At 45.8% G+C, this 16348-nt stretch overlaps 1 non-coding gene across 1 annotated transcript; it reads right to left on the bottom strand.

Moving 5' to 3' along the window:
• Positions 1 to 15817: 15817 nt before the first annotated feature.
• trnak-cuu (transfer RNA lysine (anticodon CUU)) lies at positions 15818 to 15890 on the bottom strand. Its single transcript has one exon. It is a non-coding gene; the product is annotated as a tRNA-Lys (tRNA).
• Between the last annotated feature and the right edge of the window lie 458 nt (positions 15891 to 16348).

The following is a 16348-nucleotide window of genomic DNA, read 5'->3' as shown; positions in this document are numbered from 1 at the left end:
AGTTCCTCCTTCTCACCAGATCCTCGGTCCCCGAGTACTTCCGGAAGGTTATTTGTGTCTTCCTTCATGAAGACTGAACCAAAGCTTTTGTTCAATTGGTCTGCGATTTCTTTGTTCCCCATTACGAATTGACATGAATCCGACTGCAAGGGACCAACATTTGCCTTCACTAATCTTTTCCTCTTCACATATATATCGAAGTTTTGCAGTCAGTTTTTATGTTCCCGGAAAGGTTCCTCTCGTACTCTATTTTCCCACTCTTAATTAAGCCCTTTGGCCTCCTCTGCTAAATTCTAAATTTCTGCAAGTCCTCAGGTTTGCTGCTTTTTCTGGCTAATTTATATGCCTCGTCCTTGGATTTAACACTATCCTTAATTTCCCGTGTTAGTCACGTTTGAGCCACATTCCTCATTTTATTTTTACTCCAGGTAGGGATGTACAATTGGTGAAGTTCATCCATGTGATGTTTATATGTTTGCCATTGCCTTTCCAACGTCAGCCCTTTAAGTGTCATTTGCCAGTCTATTCTAGCCAGTTCACGCCTCAAACCATGGAAGTTACCTTTCCTTAATTTAGGACCCTAGTTTCTGAATTAACTGTGTCACTCTCCATCTGAATGGTTCCCTGGCTGTGAGAATTCTGCATTGTGATTGGCTGCTAGACAGCTTTTTAACGTCACAACACCTCATGCGATGGAATTCCCACTAAACTCTACTGATTTTAACTGCACATCGAAAAGGTCAGACTTCTCGCTACTGAGATCATGAGATATTTACCTGCACCACTGACGTTGTTAGGACACTGTAATGGCAAATAAAACTGCCGCTTTCAAGTCAGAACTTCAGCCAGTGTGCTGTGCGGAACTGTTACAGTCAATGTGACCTGCGATGTAGGATCCTCATCACTCTATTTAAATACGCCGCAAATACTGCCTGCTGCACCCTGCGAATGTCTGGTTTTTCAGGCGTTTCCTGGGGAGGGCGTATAATGAGGCGTTAGGGCCTAATTTTCCATCCGGGATGCTGGCAGAGCACTGCATGACGATTGACATCATAATTTCAGTGAAACTAGAAGGCGGGTCGGTAAGCTTTTCCACCGCCACAAATCATGAGCTGAATTTTCCAGCCTCGTGGTAAAAGCTGGATAAAACATAGCGATTTTAGCGAGAGCTTGCGTGTGACATGTTGAACTCCTTCCACCTTATTTTCAAATACAAATCAAATCAAGACAAGACAAGACATGACTGACTGACTGAATTTGTTTATGTATATACATATGTAAATATTTATATGCAAGCAAATTTACATACATTCCCTACTTTTTAACTTTGACTACAAATGTGCTTTTTCTGTTCTGCCTGCACTGGGCTCTATTACATTTGACATCTTTCACAGCACACGCAGCTGCTGTCAGATCCAGCAGAAAGACACTCGCGACTTTAAAAGATCGCCTTTGTTGCCCATATCTTCTCTCGTGGTTTGTCTTCCACCATGGGCTGACTGAGTTTGGGTATTTACTGACTGCACCCCCTGATTTCCAATTGAATTCATCCAGTCACCCAGCCTTCGTCCAACCAAAAGCATACAGATTATGAAACAATTATTTATTTATTTAAATCAAATCAAATTCAATTTTTTTGCAATAAAATTGTAAATTTTTTTTTTATTATGATAAATATATATATAGTTTAAATTGGCTTTTTGTCTTGTTTGGTTTTACTTCACTCCCTCCTTCCTGCCTATCTATCACCTGTGGCTTCAACAACCGTCCCAGCCCCGACTGGTCCTGAGCCCCACACTCACTCACTCACAGCCTTCAGGAATGATAGAAATCCCGTTTTATTCTTTGCAAAGGGAACTGCTGTCCGTTAAGGGTCATTCTGCATCTGTGTAAGAGGGATGTGCTTGCAGTCTCGGATCATTCGATGTCTGTTTAAATGCGAAGGTTGACAGTTCCCATTCATAATTTGCCCCTTTGAGACGTATTTCCTCATAATCCGGTTCATCCTGTATAGATTTAAAAGGAGTTGATTTCAGCTGCGATGACCGAATTGTTAAACTGTTATGTGTCAAGCTACATTGACGTTGCCTGTGCCCGTGCGCATCCATATCGCAGCGCATCTATTCATTACTCGAAATGTGCTCATGTTTTCCGAAATCCACAACTTGATTTCTCCTTTGTCCCAAATTTGCTCTCTATACAACCATCAACAAATTTTCTGTAGCCAGCAGCGGCCGCGTGGCCTAATGGATAAGCGTCTGATTTCAATTGTAACCGTGATGTTATCAAAAGGTTGCAAGCTCGAGTCCTGCCGCGGTCAACTAACTCGCCTTGTCGACTTTTATATTCTTTGTTTTATTCTGCCTCAAAACCAACCATCTCGGACTGACATTCACCTGAAGTTAAGGAAGGCTGTATGCTTTCAGAAGCTAATGGCACATTTTCATCACTGTCGATCTGGTTGCACGGGCAGAACAAGCGGTGAAGTAGATTTTCATGCACATTATTTCTGTTTGGATGCAAAAAGTAAGGGATGGATATCTGACGTCGTTGTAAATAGGAAACGAGGTGACCGAGAGGTTCAGGCGATGGACTGCTGATCCAGTGTGCTCCTACCCTCGTCGTTATTGTGTTAAGTATTTGACGCCTCTGTTTTTTTTATCACTCAATCTCATAGCAAAATTCAACATTTACTGACAAGGATACTGCAGTTTGTTTATGCAATGTAATAATACATTCATCAAAGGGAAAACCTAAGGAGGACTATGAAGAGGGGGACCTCCTCTGGCCAATTCTTTGTTACTTTATTGCCCGCTTACCACCCACTTTGCCTATTCGCATTGTGACATTTATTATTCAATCACTCCTATGCTCCACTGTATCACAGATATTGCCTTTTGTGCTTCCTCGCTGATTATTTTATCAGGCGTTATTTTTGTTGAAAAATCTGTAAACTTTACATGTTTTCCTAAAATATCGGAATGATCATCTGACTGAATGTGAACCCGGGATCTTCATCCACAGAATCTGCACGACCTGCTGAGTTTTACAGAATTTTCTGATTTTGTTCATTCTGTTTCAGTATCCCTTTTCAGGTGATGTGCTGATGGTCGGGGTCATTCTCTGTCTCTCGAAAATGGTGTGCGATCAGTCCCGGTTCGTTCTGTGTCTGTTTAAAAGGGATGTGCTGTCTGTCCCGGATTTCAATTTCAAATTTCAAAAACTGCCTTTGGAGGGTGTCGGAATTTTAATTTGTTTGTGTATTTGTGTAAGCGAGAGAGTGCGTGCAAACGTGCTGCGCGATCTTACTGTGCATTTCATGTCATGTGAGAAAAAAGGCATTATTTGCAACTTGAAGCCACACTGATTTGATTGAACACGCATTGGAGGACTGTCTGACAGAAGAAGAATCTGCTGTGGGATATCTGAAAGAAGGCAAATTTCATAAGTTAGAACCATAGCAATTTTAGCGAGAGCTTGTGTGTGGGCTGTGTTACATGATGAAATCCTTCCCCGACATTTTCATACACAAAACAAATCAAGACAAGACAAGACATGACTGACTGACTAACTTTGTTTTTATATATATATATGCATATAAATATTTGTATATACGTATATTTACAGACATTGCCGACTTTTTACTTTCACAATAATTGTACTTTTTTCTGTTCTGCCTGCACTGCGCTCTATTACATTTGACCTCTTTCACAGCACACGCAGCTGCTGTCAGATCCAACAGAAAGGCACTCGTGACTTTAAAAGATCGCATTTATTCCCCAATCTTCCATCGTGCCTTGTCTTCCACCATGGTCTGACTGTGTTTGCGTATTGACTGACTGCACCACCTGATTCCCAGTGGAATTCACCCAGTCACACAGCCTTCGTTCAATAAAAAAAATATATAGATTATGAAACATTACTTATTTATTGAAATCAAATTAAATTCAATTTTATGCAAAAAATATTGTAAAATTATTTATTTTCTTATTATGATAATATATAGATATTTTAAATTGTCTTTTTTTCTGGGTTGGTTTTCTTCCCTCCCTCCTTCCTGCCTGTCTATTACCTGTGGCTTCAATAACCGTCCCAGCCCCGACTTGTCCTGAGCCCCATGCTCACTCACGCACAGCACAATTGCCTTCAAGAATGATAGAAATCCCACATTATTCCATTAAAAGCGAACTGCTGTCAGTCAAGGGACATTCTACATCTTTGTAATAGGGATGTGCTTGCTGTTCAGGATCATTCGGTGTCTGCTTAAACGATATGGTTGTCAGTTCCGGTTCATAATTTGCCCCTTTATGACGTATTTTCTCATCATCTGGATCATCCTGTATAGTTTTATTAGGAGTGTCGTTTCAGCTGCGATAACCGAATTGTTAAATTGTTGTGTTTCAAGCTACATTGACATTGCCTGTGCCGGTGCGCATCCATATCGCAGCGCATATATTCATTACTCGAAATATGCTCAAGTTGTCCAACATTAATTCCTTGAAATCACCCTTGTCCCAAATTTGCTCTAAATGTAACAAACAACACATTTTGTACCAATGGAAGCGGCCGCGTGGCGTAATGGATAAGGCGTCTGAATTCGATTGTCACAGCGATGTTATCAGAAAATTGCAGGTTCGAGTCATACCATGGTCAACTAACTTGCCGCTGGAATTTTATATTCTTTGTTATGATTCTGCCTCAAAATCAACCATTTCGGACAGTCACTCACATGAAGTCAAGGAAGGCTGTTTGCTTTAAGAAGCTAATGGCTCATTTTCATCACTGTCGATCTGGTTGCACGGGCAGAACAGGCGGTGAAGGTGATTTCCTTGCACATTATTTCTGTTTGGATGAAAAAAGTAGGGGATGGATGTCTGACGTTGCTGTAAATAGGAGACGAGGTGGCCGAGAGGTTGAGGCGATGGACTGATGATCCAGTGTGCTCCCACCTTCGTCGTTATTGTGTTAAGAAAATTGAGCCATCTCTTTTTTTTGTCAATCAAATTTAACCTCATTGCCAAAGTCATCTTTTACTGACAAGGATGCAGCTCTTTGGTAATGTAATGTCTCAAATTAATAATATATTCATCAAAGGTTAAACATTAGCAAGACTTTGGATCGGGGGACTCATCAGATAGGACTCTGCGAGTCAGCACAGGCACGATGGGCCGAATAGTAAACTACCGTCAGAATCTGAGAGCTACGCTCCTCGTTGTCGGTGGCTCGTTGGTCTATGTGTATCATTTTCGTTTTGGGATTTTCAAAATTGAAATGCGAGAGGTCTCAGGTTCAAATCCCAGACGAGCCCTGCCAACTTTTAGTCAAAGAATGGCTTCTGAGCCGGTAAACATTTGAGAAAACGGACACATTTCAAATTAAAACGTGTGATTTCGCTTCGTTGATCCCACAGCGTCCAAATCCTGGAGTTTCCCAGGAGCAAAGTGAAACTCACCTAACTGAGTAAAGTTAAAGTATCTCAGATGTACTCGGCTTTGTGTCTCATTGGACAACATAATGCCATGATTGGTACCGGCCAATATTGATCAGTATATCTTCATTTCTGCATGCATGAGCTCACCTCCATTGGGATAAGCATACATTCGGCGTCAATCTTCAATTCAAAGTGAAAGATACTCTGCCCTTAATATGATTGTGTCCTGTTTCTCTAGCACCGAAAAGATGTGAGAAGCTGGTTTTTGAATTAGACCCTTGGCTGCCGAATTCAAACCGTACAGGAAATCAATCCGGGGTGGCCAAGCTGCCTGGTCTGATTAAAAGGCGTCCACACACTATATTTCAGGATGTTATAGTCTTCTGGCCTCAACATTAGGTTCATGTATCGGATCATAAGCGCCGATCCCATTGTCTGGTAATGGTTCTGCTGTTCCCACTTAAACCTCGTCTGGACCATTCTTTGTTACTTTATTGCAAGCTAACCACCCACTTTGCCCTTTCGCATTGTGCTATTTATTATTCAATCACTCCTCCGTATCACAGAGATCCCCATTTGTCCTTCCTCGCTGCCTATTTTTTTCCAGGCGCTATTTTAGTTGAAAAAATCTGTAAACTTTACATTTTTCCTAAAATATCGGAATGATCATCTGACTGAACGTAAACCCGGGATCTTCATCCACAGAATCTGCACGACGTGCTGAGTTTTACAGAATTCTCTGTTTTTGTTCATTCTGTTTCCGTATCCCTTTTAAGGTGATGTGCTGATGGTCGGGGGCATTCCCTGTCTCTCGAAAATGGTGTGCGATCAGTCCCGGTTCGTTCTGTGTCTGTTTAAAAGGGATGTGCTGTCTGTCCCGGATTTCAAATTTCAAATTTCAAAAACTGCCTTTGGAGGGTGCTGGAATTTTAGTTTGTTTGTGTGTTTGTGCAAGTGAGAGATTGCGTGCAAACGTGATTCGTGATCTTACTGTGCATTTCATGTCGTCTAAGTAAAAAGGCATTACATGCAACTTGAAGTCATACTGATTTGATTGAACACGCATTCGAGGACTGCCTGACTGGAGAAGAATCTGCGGTGGGATTTTGTTATTCCATATCTGAAAGATGGCAAATGACATAAGTTAGAAACATAGCAATTTTAGCGAGAGGCTGCGTATGGGCTGTGTGACCTGATGAGCTCCTTCCCCCTTTTTTTCAAATACAAATCAAATCAAGACAAGGCAAGACAAGACATGACTGACTGACTGACTAACTTTGTTTATATATATATATAGATATATAAGTATTTATATATACGTATAATTACATACATTCCCTACATTTTAACTTCACAATAAATGTACTTTTCCTGTTCTGCCTGCACTGGGCTCTATTACATTTGAGCTCTTTACTAGCACACGCAGCTGCTGTCAGATCCAACAGAAAGGCACTCGCGACTTTAAAAGATCGCCTTTGTTGCCCACGATGGCTTGTCTTCCACCATGGGCTTACTGTGTTTCGAAAAAGGTGGTGTCTGCTGTGGGTTGTTCAGGGCAGTCTGTGAACCGCAGCCTCATTTGGTCCAGGTGCTTTCTGCAAATTTGTCCATTGTCTAGTTTGACGACAAACAACCTACTCCCTTCTTTAGCTATCACCGTGCCCGCGATCCACTTGGGACCATGTCCATAGTTTAGCACATACACGGTCATTCAGATCAATTTTCCGTGATACAGTAGCGCGACCATCATTTACATTTTGTTGCTGACGCCTGCTCTCTACCTGATCATGAAGTTTGGGGTGGACCAGCGAGAGTCTGCTTTTAAGTGTCCTTTTCATGAGTCGCTCAGCCGGGGGCACCCCTGTGAGCGAGTGGGGTCTCGTGCTATAGCTGAACAGTATTCGGGACAGGCGGGTTTGGAGTGAGCCTTCTGTGACTCGTTTAAGGCTCTGTTTGATGGATTGTGCTGCCCACTCTGCCTGCCCATTGGAGGCTGGTTTAACTGGTGTCGAGGTGACATGTTTGATCCCATTGCGGTTCATTAATTTTTTAAATTTGGCACTGGTGAAACATGACCCGTTGTCACTGACCAGTATGTCAGGCAGGCCGTGGGTGGTAAATATGGTCCTCAGGCTTTCAATGGTAGTGGTAGCGGTGCTTCCCGACATTATTTCACATTCAATCCATTATGAAAAAGCATCCACCACCACCAGGAATATTTTACCTAGAAATGGGCCCGCATAGTTGACATGGATCCTCGACCATGGTCTGGAGGGCCAGGACCACAAACTTAGTGGTGCCTCTCTTGGCGCGTTGGTCAACTGAGCACATACGCTGCATTGCCATACACAGGAATCTAAGTCAGAGTCGATACCGGGCCACCACACGTGGGATCTGGCTGTCGCTTTCATCATTACGATACTCGGGTGTTTGATGTGGAGATCCGAGATGAACGTCTCCCTGCCCTTTTTTGTTAGCACGATGCGGTTGCCCAACAACAGGCAGTCTGCCTGACTGGACAGCTCGTCCTTTCGCCGCTCGAACGGCTTGATTGGCTCATGCATTTCAACGGGGATGCTGACCCAGCTCCCATGCAGTACATAGTTTTTTACTAGAGACAGCAGATGATCTTGGCTGGTCCAAGTCCTAATCTGGTGGGCCGTGACAGGTGATTTATCATTTTCAAACGCTTCCCTAACCATCAACAAGTCAGCGGACTGCGCCACCATCAACAAGTTTGCAGGCTGCGCCATTTCCATCCCCGTGGTGGGCAATGGTAGCCGACTGAGAGCATCCGCACAGTTCTCAGTGCCTGGCCTGTGGCGGATGGTATAGTTTTACGCTGAGAACTTGAGTGCCCACCTTTGTATGCGGGCTGAGGCATTAGTATTTAACCCCTTGTTTTCAGCGAACAGGGATGTGAGGGGTATGTGATCGGTTTCCAGCTCAAATTTGAGGGCAAACAGGTACTGATGCATTTTCTTTACCCCGAAAACACATGCTAGTGCCTCTTTCTCAATCATGCTGTAGGCCCTCTCGGCCTCAGACAGCTCGTGGAAGCATAGGCGACAGTTTGCAACTTGCCCGCAATGTCGGCTTGTTGTAATACACACCCGACACCGTAGTACGACGCATCACATGCTAGCACAAGTCTTTTACATGGGTTATACAATACAAGCAGCTTGTTGGAGCATAAAAGGTTTCTGGCTTTCTCAAAAGCAATTACTTGTTCTTTTTTTCCCCATACCCAGTTCTCACCTTTGTGCAATAACACATGTATGGGCTCTAAAAGGTGCTTAACCCCGGTAGGAAGTTACCAAAATAGTTGAGGAGTCCCAGGAACGACCGCAGATCCGTGACGTTCTGTGGCCTGGGCGCATTCCTGATAGCCTCTGTCTTTGCGTCTGTAGGCCGAATGCCGTCCGCCGTGATCTTTCTCCCCAAAAACTCCACTTCTGTTGCCATGAAGATGCATTTCGACCTCGTCAGCCGCAGCCCTACACGATCCCGTCGCTGGAGGACCTCCTCCAAGTTTTGACTGTGTTCCGTGGTGTCCCGACCCATAACCAATATGTCGTCCTAAATCACCACCGTGTGTGGTACTGACTTGAGTACGATCTCCATGTTTCTCTGGAAGATCGCTGCAGCCGACCGAATTCCAAACGGGCATCTGTTGTAGATGGATAGTCCCTTGTGCGTGTTGATGCAGGTGAGGCCCTTCGAAGACTCCTCCAGCTCCTGCGTCATGTAGGCCAAAGTCAGGTCAAGCTGGGTGAAAGCCTTGCCTCCTGACAGCGCGCCAAATAGGTCGTCTGTCTTAGGTCACGGGTATTGGTCCTGTAGCGAGAAACGATTTATAGTTACTTTATAATCGCCGCAAACCCTGACCGTGCCATCACTTTTGTGTACTGGAACAATCGGGCTGGCCACTCGCTGAATTCCACTAGGGAGATGATGCCCTCGTGTTGCAGCCTGTCCAGCTCGATTTCCACTCTCTCCTCATCATGTGTGGTACCGCTCGCGCCTTGTGGTGAATGGGTCGTGCCTCTGGGACCAAGTGAATCCGCACCTTCGCCCCGGAAAAGCTTCCAATGCCTGGCTCAGAAATGGAAGGAAAGTTGTTCAGAACCTGGGTACATAAGGCCTCATCGTCATGTGATAGCGCTCGGATGGTATCCCAGTTCTAGCCGATTTTGCCCAGCCAGCTCCTTCCAAGCACTGTGGGGCCATCGCCCGGGACAATCCAGAGTGGCAGTTTGTGCACCGTGCCCTCGTAGGTGACCTTGACCATGGCGCTGCCCAGGATAGTGATAAGCTCTTTGGTGTACATTCTCAGTTTCGTGTGGATGGGGCTTCGGGCTGGTCTGAATGCCTTGTTGCACCACAGTCTCTCAAACATATTTTTACTCACGATGGATTGGCTAGCGCCAGTGTCTAGTTCCATGGTTATGGGTAAGCCATTCAATTTTACATTTAGCATTATAGGTGGACATTTCGTCGAAAAAATATGCACCCCGTGTACTTCAGCATTTGCCTCCTCTCTCTGAGGCTCTAAATTGCTTTGATCCACCATGGACCGATCTTCCTCTGCCACATGGTGATTAGCAGGTATTGCAGAGCTTGCAGCTCATTCGCAAGGCCGTTGGAGATGCCCCATTCTTCCACAGCTCTTGCAAACATACCCTTTGAAGCGGCATGAGTAGGCTGAATGGAAACCTCCACAACGCCAACAAGGTGTGAATTGCCTTGCATTCATCCTTTGTTGGAGACTCTGAGTCATCTGGGTCACCTGAGGCCTGCTGCCAGTTGCAGACTCGTGGTTTCTGCCCTGTACATGTCTGCTGACAAAAACAGTTCCACTTAATTTATGAAGATTGCTAGCACTTGTGTGCTGAGAGGTTTGTTTGGTGTTATCACTGGTGGACATAAATACCTGTGTTATCGCAATGACATTACTGAGGGCCGGTGTCTCCACAGCCAAAAGCTTTCGTAGGATGGTCTCGTGGCCAATGCCCAGTACAAGAAAGTCTCTGAGCATTTGCTCCAGGTAGCCATCAAAGTCACATTATGCTGCAAGTCGCCTTAGCTCGGCGACGTAGCTCGCCACTTCCTGATCTTCAGATCGCTGGCACGTGTAAAACCGATACCTCACCAAAGCACGCTCTCCCTCGGGTTATGATGCTCCCGAACCAGTGTACACAGCTCCTCATACGACTAATCTGTGGGTTTCACTGGAGCCAGAAGATTCTTCATGAGGCTGTAGGTCGGTGCCCCACAGAATGTGAGGAGGACCGCTCTCTTTTTGCAGCACTTCATTCTCCGTCCAGCTCATTGGCTACAAAGTACTGGTCTAGCCATTCGACATAGGATTCCCAGTCCTCACCCTCCGAGAACTTCTTCAGGATGCCAACAGTTTGCTGCAAGTTTGTGTTGGATTCGTATTCTCGTCGCCAGTTATCGTGGTCCTAACACAGATGATGCTGCACACAGGGTGATTAAAGTAAGAGTGACCTCAGTCTTTCATAAGACACTCCAGAGTGAGAAGCTCGCCTTAGGAGCCGGCTTACCTACAGTGCTCCCAAGTGGTGCTGGAATCCCTTGGGGCTTCAGGGGATGAGCTCCCTGGTGGCTGAACATGGGAGTGCATGCTTTACAGATACACAACACATACATTGCCTCAACTTTGATTTCTGCCAACATCCCTTGTGTTTAACCTTCGCCGCACCTCCGCCAAGATCTCTCACCGTTCCTCCACCACGACCTCTCACCGTTCCACCACCACGACCACTCGTCACTCCTCCACCACGATTTCTCACCGCTCCTCCACCACGACCTCTCACTGTTCCAACACCACGATCTCTCACCACTCCTCCACCACGATCTCTCACCGCTCCTCCACCACGACTTATCATCGCTCCTCCACCACGATCTCTCACCGTTCCTCCACCACAATCTCTCACCATTCCTCCACCAAGATGTCTCACCGTTCCTCCACCACGATCTCTCACCGTTCCTCCACCACGATCTCTCATCGTTCCTCCACACTGACCTTCGAGTTCCTCCGCTGTACCTGGATCCCGCCGATGTTCCTGCCCATGCACCAAACGGCTACATGGGTTTTTATGACGTGCAGCAGAGCAGGTCTCCAGCCGTCCTCGTTAACCCTTGCCACTGGACCAAGACCTCGCTCTGTCAAGCCCGTGTAGTGGCTGGTGTGCAATGGTCACACCACATTAAAACCATCCACCCACAGGCATCTTCCACCCTTTGATTGGAGTTCAGGACTGCAACATCGGGTCCTTCATTGAAACACCTGTTAACCCATGTGGAAGTAAGCCTTCCTCGTTCGAGGATCCACCTATGATGATGATGATGATGATGTGTGGGACCTTTCCAAATGCCTGCTGGAAACCATCAGATTAAATCTAGTAAGACCCGTCCCTTGATTCAGTTTTCACTGACCTTGCCTTAGGAAGGCTACATTGGCTTTGGAGGGAGCACTGTGTCGGTTTCCCATAATAATACCTGGATTCCAAGGTTTAAATTAAGATATGAGATTACACCCACTGGAAATTACAGGGTCGAGCAGTGATTTGATCAAAAGTTTCAAGATAATAGGGGAGCAGATAGATTAGGTGGAGAGAAATGATTCCCGCTGGTTGGGGAGTACCAGATTGGGGCCATAGTCTAAACATTAGAGCCAGACGTTTCAGGAGTGAAATTCGGAAACATTCCTACACACACATGGTGGGAGAGGAATGGAACTTCCTTCTGCAAAGGGCAGTTGGTGCGGGGTCAGTTGTTCATTTTACATCGCATTTTGACCAAAATTATTAAGGAATATGGGCCAAAGGTGGGTATATGGAGTTTCGTCACAGATCAGCCATGATCACATTGAATGGCGGAACCGGCTCGAGGGGCTGAATGGCCTCCTCCTGTTCCTGTGTAACAGTCTCGAGGGGCTGAATGGCCTTCTCCTGTTCCTGTGTAACAGGCTGGAGGGGCTGAATGGCCTCCTCCTTTTCCTGTGTCACAGGCTCTAGAGGCTGAATGGCCTCCTCCTGTTGCTGGGTAACAGGCTCGAGGGCCTGAATGGCCTCCTCCTGTTCCTGTGTAACAGGCTCGAGAGGCTGAATGGGCCTCATCCTGTTCCTGTGTAACAGGCTCGAGGGGCTGAATGGGCCTCCTCCTGTTCCTGTGTAACAGACTCGAGGAGCTGAATGGGCCTCCTCCTGCTCCTGTGTAACAGGCTCGAGGGGCTGAATGGGCCTTCTCCTGTTCCTGTGTAACAGGCTGAAGGGGCTTAATGGGCCTCCTCCTGTTCCTATGTAACAGGCTCGTGGGGCTGAATGGCCTCCTCCTGTTCCTGTGTAACAGGCTCGAGGTGCTGAATGGGCCTCCTCCTGTTCCTGTGCAACAGGGTCGAGGGGCTGAATGGGCCTACTCCTGTTCCTGTGTAACAGGCACAAGGGGCTGAATGGACCTCCTCCTGTTCCTGTGTAACAGGCTCAAGGGGCTTAATGGGCCTCCTCCTGTACCTGTGTGTAAGGTCTGGGAAACAAAGGGAGGTGATATGAGAAAACATAACCTGAATGGTATTATGTTAAAAGGGAAGTTGAAGGATTGAGTGATTTACACACATAAATCTTTGAAGCTGTGTAGATAAGTTGCTAAGTTGTTTAAAAAGAACACAGGGCCCTTGGCTTTATATGTCGTGAAATGGAGGACACCAGCGAGGAACTTATACCATACCTTTTCAATCCCGGTTTAGGTCTCAGTTGGAGAACTGTTTACAGTTCTGAGCACCACAATTTAGGAAGGATATCAAGGCATTGGAGAGAACGTAAGAAATATTTAAGAAACATTTTCTGTTGTTGTTGAAGACACAAACACAGGCATTGATCGAGAATCAACCTGCAGGTGACCACACATAACTGAAGAGAGCCAGAGAGACTGACAGAATCGGGAAACACCGGCAAATCGACAAGAGATATTGACAAGGACTGAAAGCACTTTGTGATCAGAAAATTGACGGCCCAGCTGTGGTTAATGACACGGCTTTTGATGATTGATCTCCTTACAAGTCTTTAAATTCAGGAGAACCGGTTTCGTGGTATGAAGCTCGAGATAAACCCACGGGGCGATGCCAACAGGCGCCTGGCAGCAACCAGCGACAGGAAGATGCAACTTTAGCAGGCCCGGCTCCTTCAGTCGGCATAGTATTAGACTTTTGATATCCGGGTCGTAGAATCGAGCCCCATGTTGGGTGAATTATTTCGCTTAAACTTTTATGGTGCTTTCACATGAAAACATCATTAATGAACCCACAATCTTCTTTTGCACAATGAAAGAAATGCGAACTGAGGGAGAGTTATTCATTTGTTCTGTATAAGAACACAAGAACCAGGCACAGGAGTAGGCCATTTGTCCCTTCGAGCCTGCCTTCTTTTGCACTGAAACAAATTATAACCGTGTTGTTAAATTAGCAGTGCGAGATATTTAGAGGGCACATTTCAATGTGTCACAAAACCATTCCTTTCGCTACAGCCACCCAGGATCGATTCCCGGTTTGAGAAGTAACTTTGATATCGTTGTTTGTCATTGAAGTGGGGTCATTTTATAAAGATCGATGGATCTCCAAAAGCACTTGAGAGTGGTGTCCAAACAAATGAGTTTGCAATTAAATACACTGAATGTCAGGAGCTGGATTTGAACCCACACAACCAGAAGAGACTGTGAACTGAACACAGCACCTTAGACCGGTTGGCCATCCTGACTGTTAGATGCGCCAGTTGCAAGTTATTACTCTGGATTGTTTCAGACCGGGCACTTGTTCAGTGTTACAAAAGGACCAATGACCGGGATATTCTCTCCCCCGGGGTTTTCCTGAGCATGTGCTCGGTGTGTGGGGCGTTGGTCCGGGTCCGAGGTAGCTTGCATCATGTGACAATGCACACCGGACTGCTCTTGTTCCATTTTATCGCACATTAGTTTTTGGTTCAAAAAATATATCAGAAAGGGGACATGAACCCACATCTTCAGAGAAGACAGTGACCTGAACACAGAACCTTAGACCGCTGGGCCATCCTGACTATTCAGTGCTGTGCGTGGCCACTTGCAGGTTAATTTTGAACTTTTGTGTCCTGTCACATGAAATAAATGAGGGCAGCAGGCTTGTCTCTGCCTGACAGCGGGGAAACAGTGAGACAGACATTGCATTGTGTTCAGGTTTAATCACAGCAATATCCGCAGTCAGAAGCTGAAAAGGACGAAGAGCTGAAAAAGCACAAGAAGAAAGCTAAGAAATGTCAGCAATTGTGGTAAACACTTCAAAGTGTTTCCTGCTCGTTTCGTGATGCGGTGCTCACAGAGGGAGCCCGGATGCAGAAAGTAAATCTTTCATTCAAAATCATTAAAATAATGACATGCAACAAATTAAACTGTGTGTCGGGGGATGGGGATGGGTGAAGATTATTTGTTTTATTCCCCATTCATTAACCGACAGCGTTGTTTTGTAGAATTGCTACTGAGGGACAGTGGAAACTTCAATAACTGAACTTTAACTATTTAAGGATTTTGAATCATTGATGAAGTTTTCTCCCCTTACTGACTTTACTCACTCTGTATGTTGGAGACTGGTTTAAAATGTTCAGTGCTCATGCGAAAAGGAACCGGGGGCGACTTTTGTTCAATTTATTTCACAGCATAAATAGTCTCCAAAATAATGTTTCCACCCGTGCTCGAACGGGGTACCTTTCGCGTGTGAGGCAAAACTGACAACCGCTACAATGCAGGTAAAGTAATCTTAGGAATTTAACCAGAGCTTTAACCGACACAGCTGGCCGAAACGTCAGGAGCTGGTTTTACGAGAATAGAAAGAAAGTGCTATATTTAAGAAGGCTGTGAGTGTGGCAGGAATTGATCTCGTGTTTCCCAGACTTCACCCATAGGAACAGGAGATGGCCATTTATCACGGAGTGGTTAGGATCTGGGATGCACGTCTTGAAAGGGTGGTGGAGGCAAATTCAATCTTTTCTATCAGACGGGAGTTGGATACGTTTCTGAAGGAAAAACAATTGCAGGGCTACGGGGAAAGGGTGGGGGAGTGGAACTCGCTGAGAGTCGGCACGGGCTCGTTGGGCCGAATGGCCTTCCGTGCTGTAACCATTCCATGATTCGATAAGTTATTGGCACATTTCATAGTGTGGGTGGGAGCACAACATTGCAAAGGGACATGGATTGAGTCAGCAAAACTAGAGGCATCAATTTCAGGAGATTCGCGGGGCGTGGAAATTTCGGAGTTTAATGACTTTGAAAGGAACATTTTTGTTTTGTGCCGTTTCGGTCAGAGGTTTTCCATGAAAGCAACATGAAATGAAAAGAAATCGCCCAACGTGGGGCTCGAACCTACGACGCTGAGATTAAGAATCTCATGCTCTTCCGACTGAGCTAGCCAGGCTTCTAACCAACGCACGTTTTTATCACTCATTGCAGCCAGGCGCCTGTTGGCTCTGCCCCAGATGTTAAAACTTGCTGTTGAAGAACTGACAGGGTCTTCTTCAATGGTGGACCAGGCTCGAGGGGCCGAATGGCAAACTCCAGCCCCTAATCTGTATGTGTTTATGTTTACGTCTTTATGCGGAGCTCCTTCAGGGTGAACGAGCCAAAGGAGGACAGCGGAAATGTTACAAGCACACCCTCAAAGCCTCCCTGGTAAAGTGCAACATCACCACTGACACCTGTGAGACACTGGCCGCAGACAGCCCGATGTGGAGAAAGTCCTTCTGGGAGGGCGTTGAGCTCTTTGAGGCTCGATGCAACGATAATGAAGAGAGGAAGAGCAGGCAGCGGAAGGAGCACGCGGCAAACCACTCCCAACGACCCCTTCCCTCGACGTATGTCTGTCCCACCATAACA

This window comes from Pristiophorus japonicus, unplaced genomic scaffold (genome assembly GCF_044704955.1).
Source record: "Pristiophorus japonicus isolate sPriJap1 unplaced genomic scaffold, sPriJap1.hap1 HAP1_SCAFFOLD_42, whole genome shotgun sequence".
In the NCBI taxonomy this organism is placed as follows: Eukaryota; Metazoa; Chordata; class Chondrichthyes; family Pristiophoridae; genus Pristiophorus; species Pristiophorus japonicus.
Note: the sequence above shows the minus strand (reverse complement) of the source record. Positions and strands in the feature narration are given on the sequence as shown.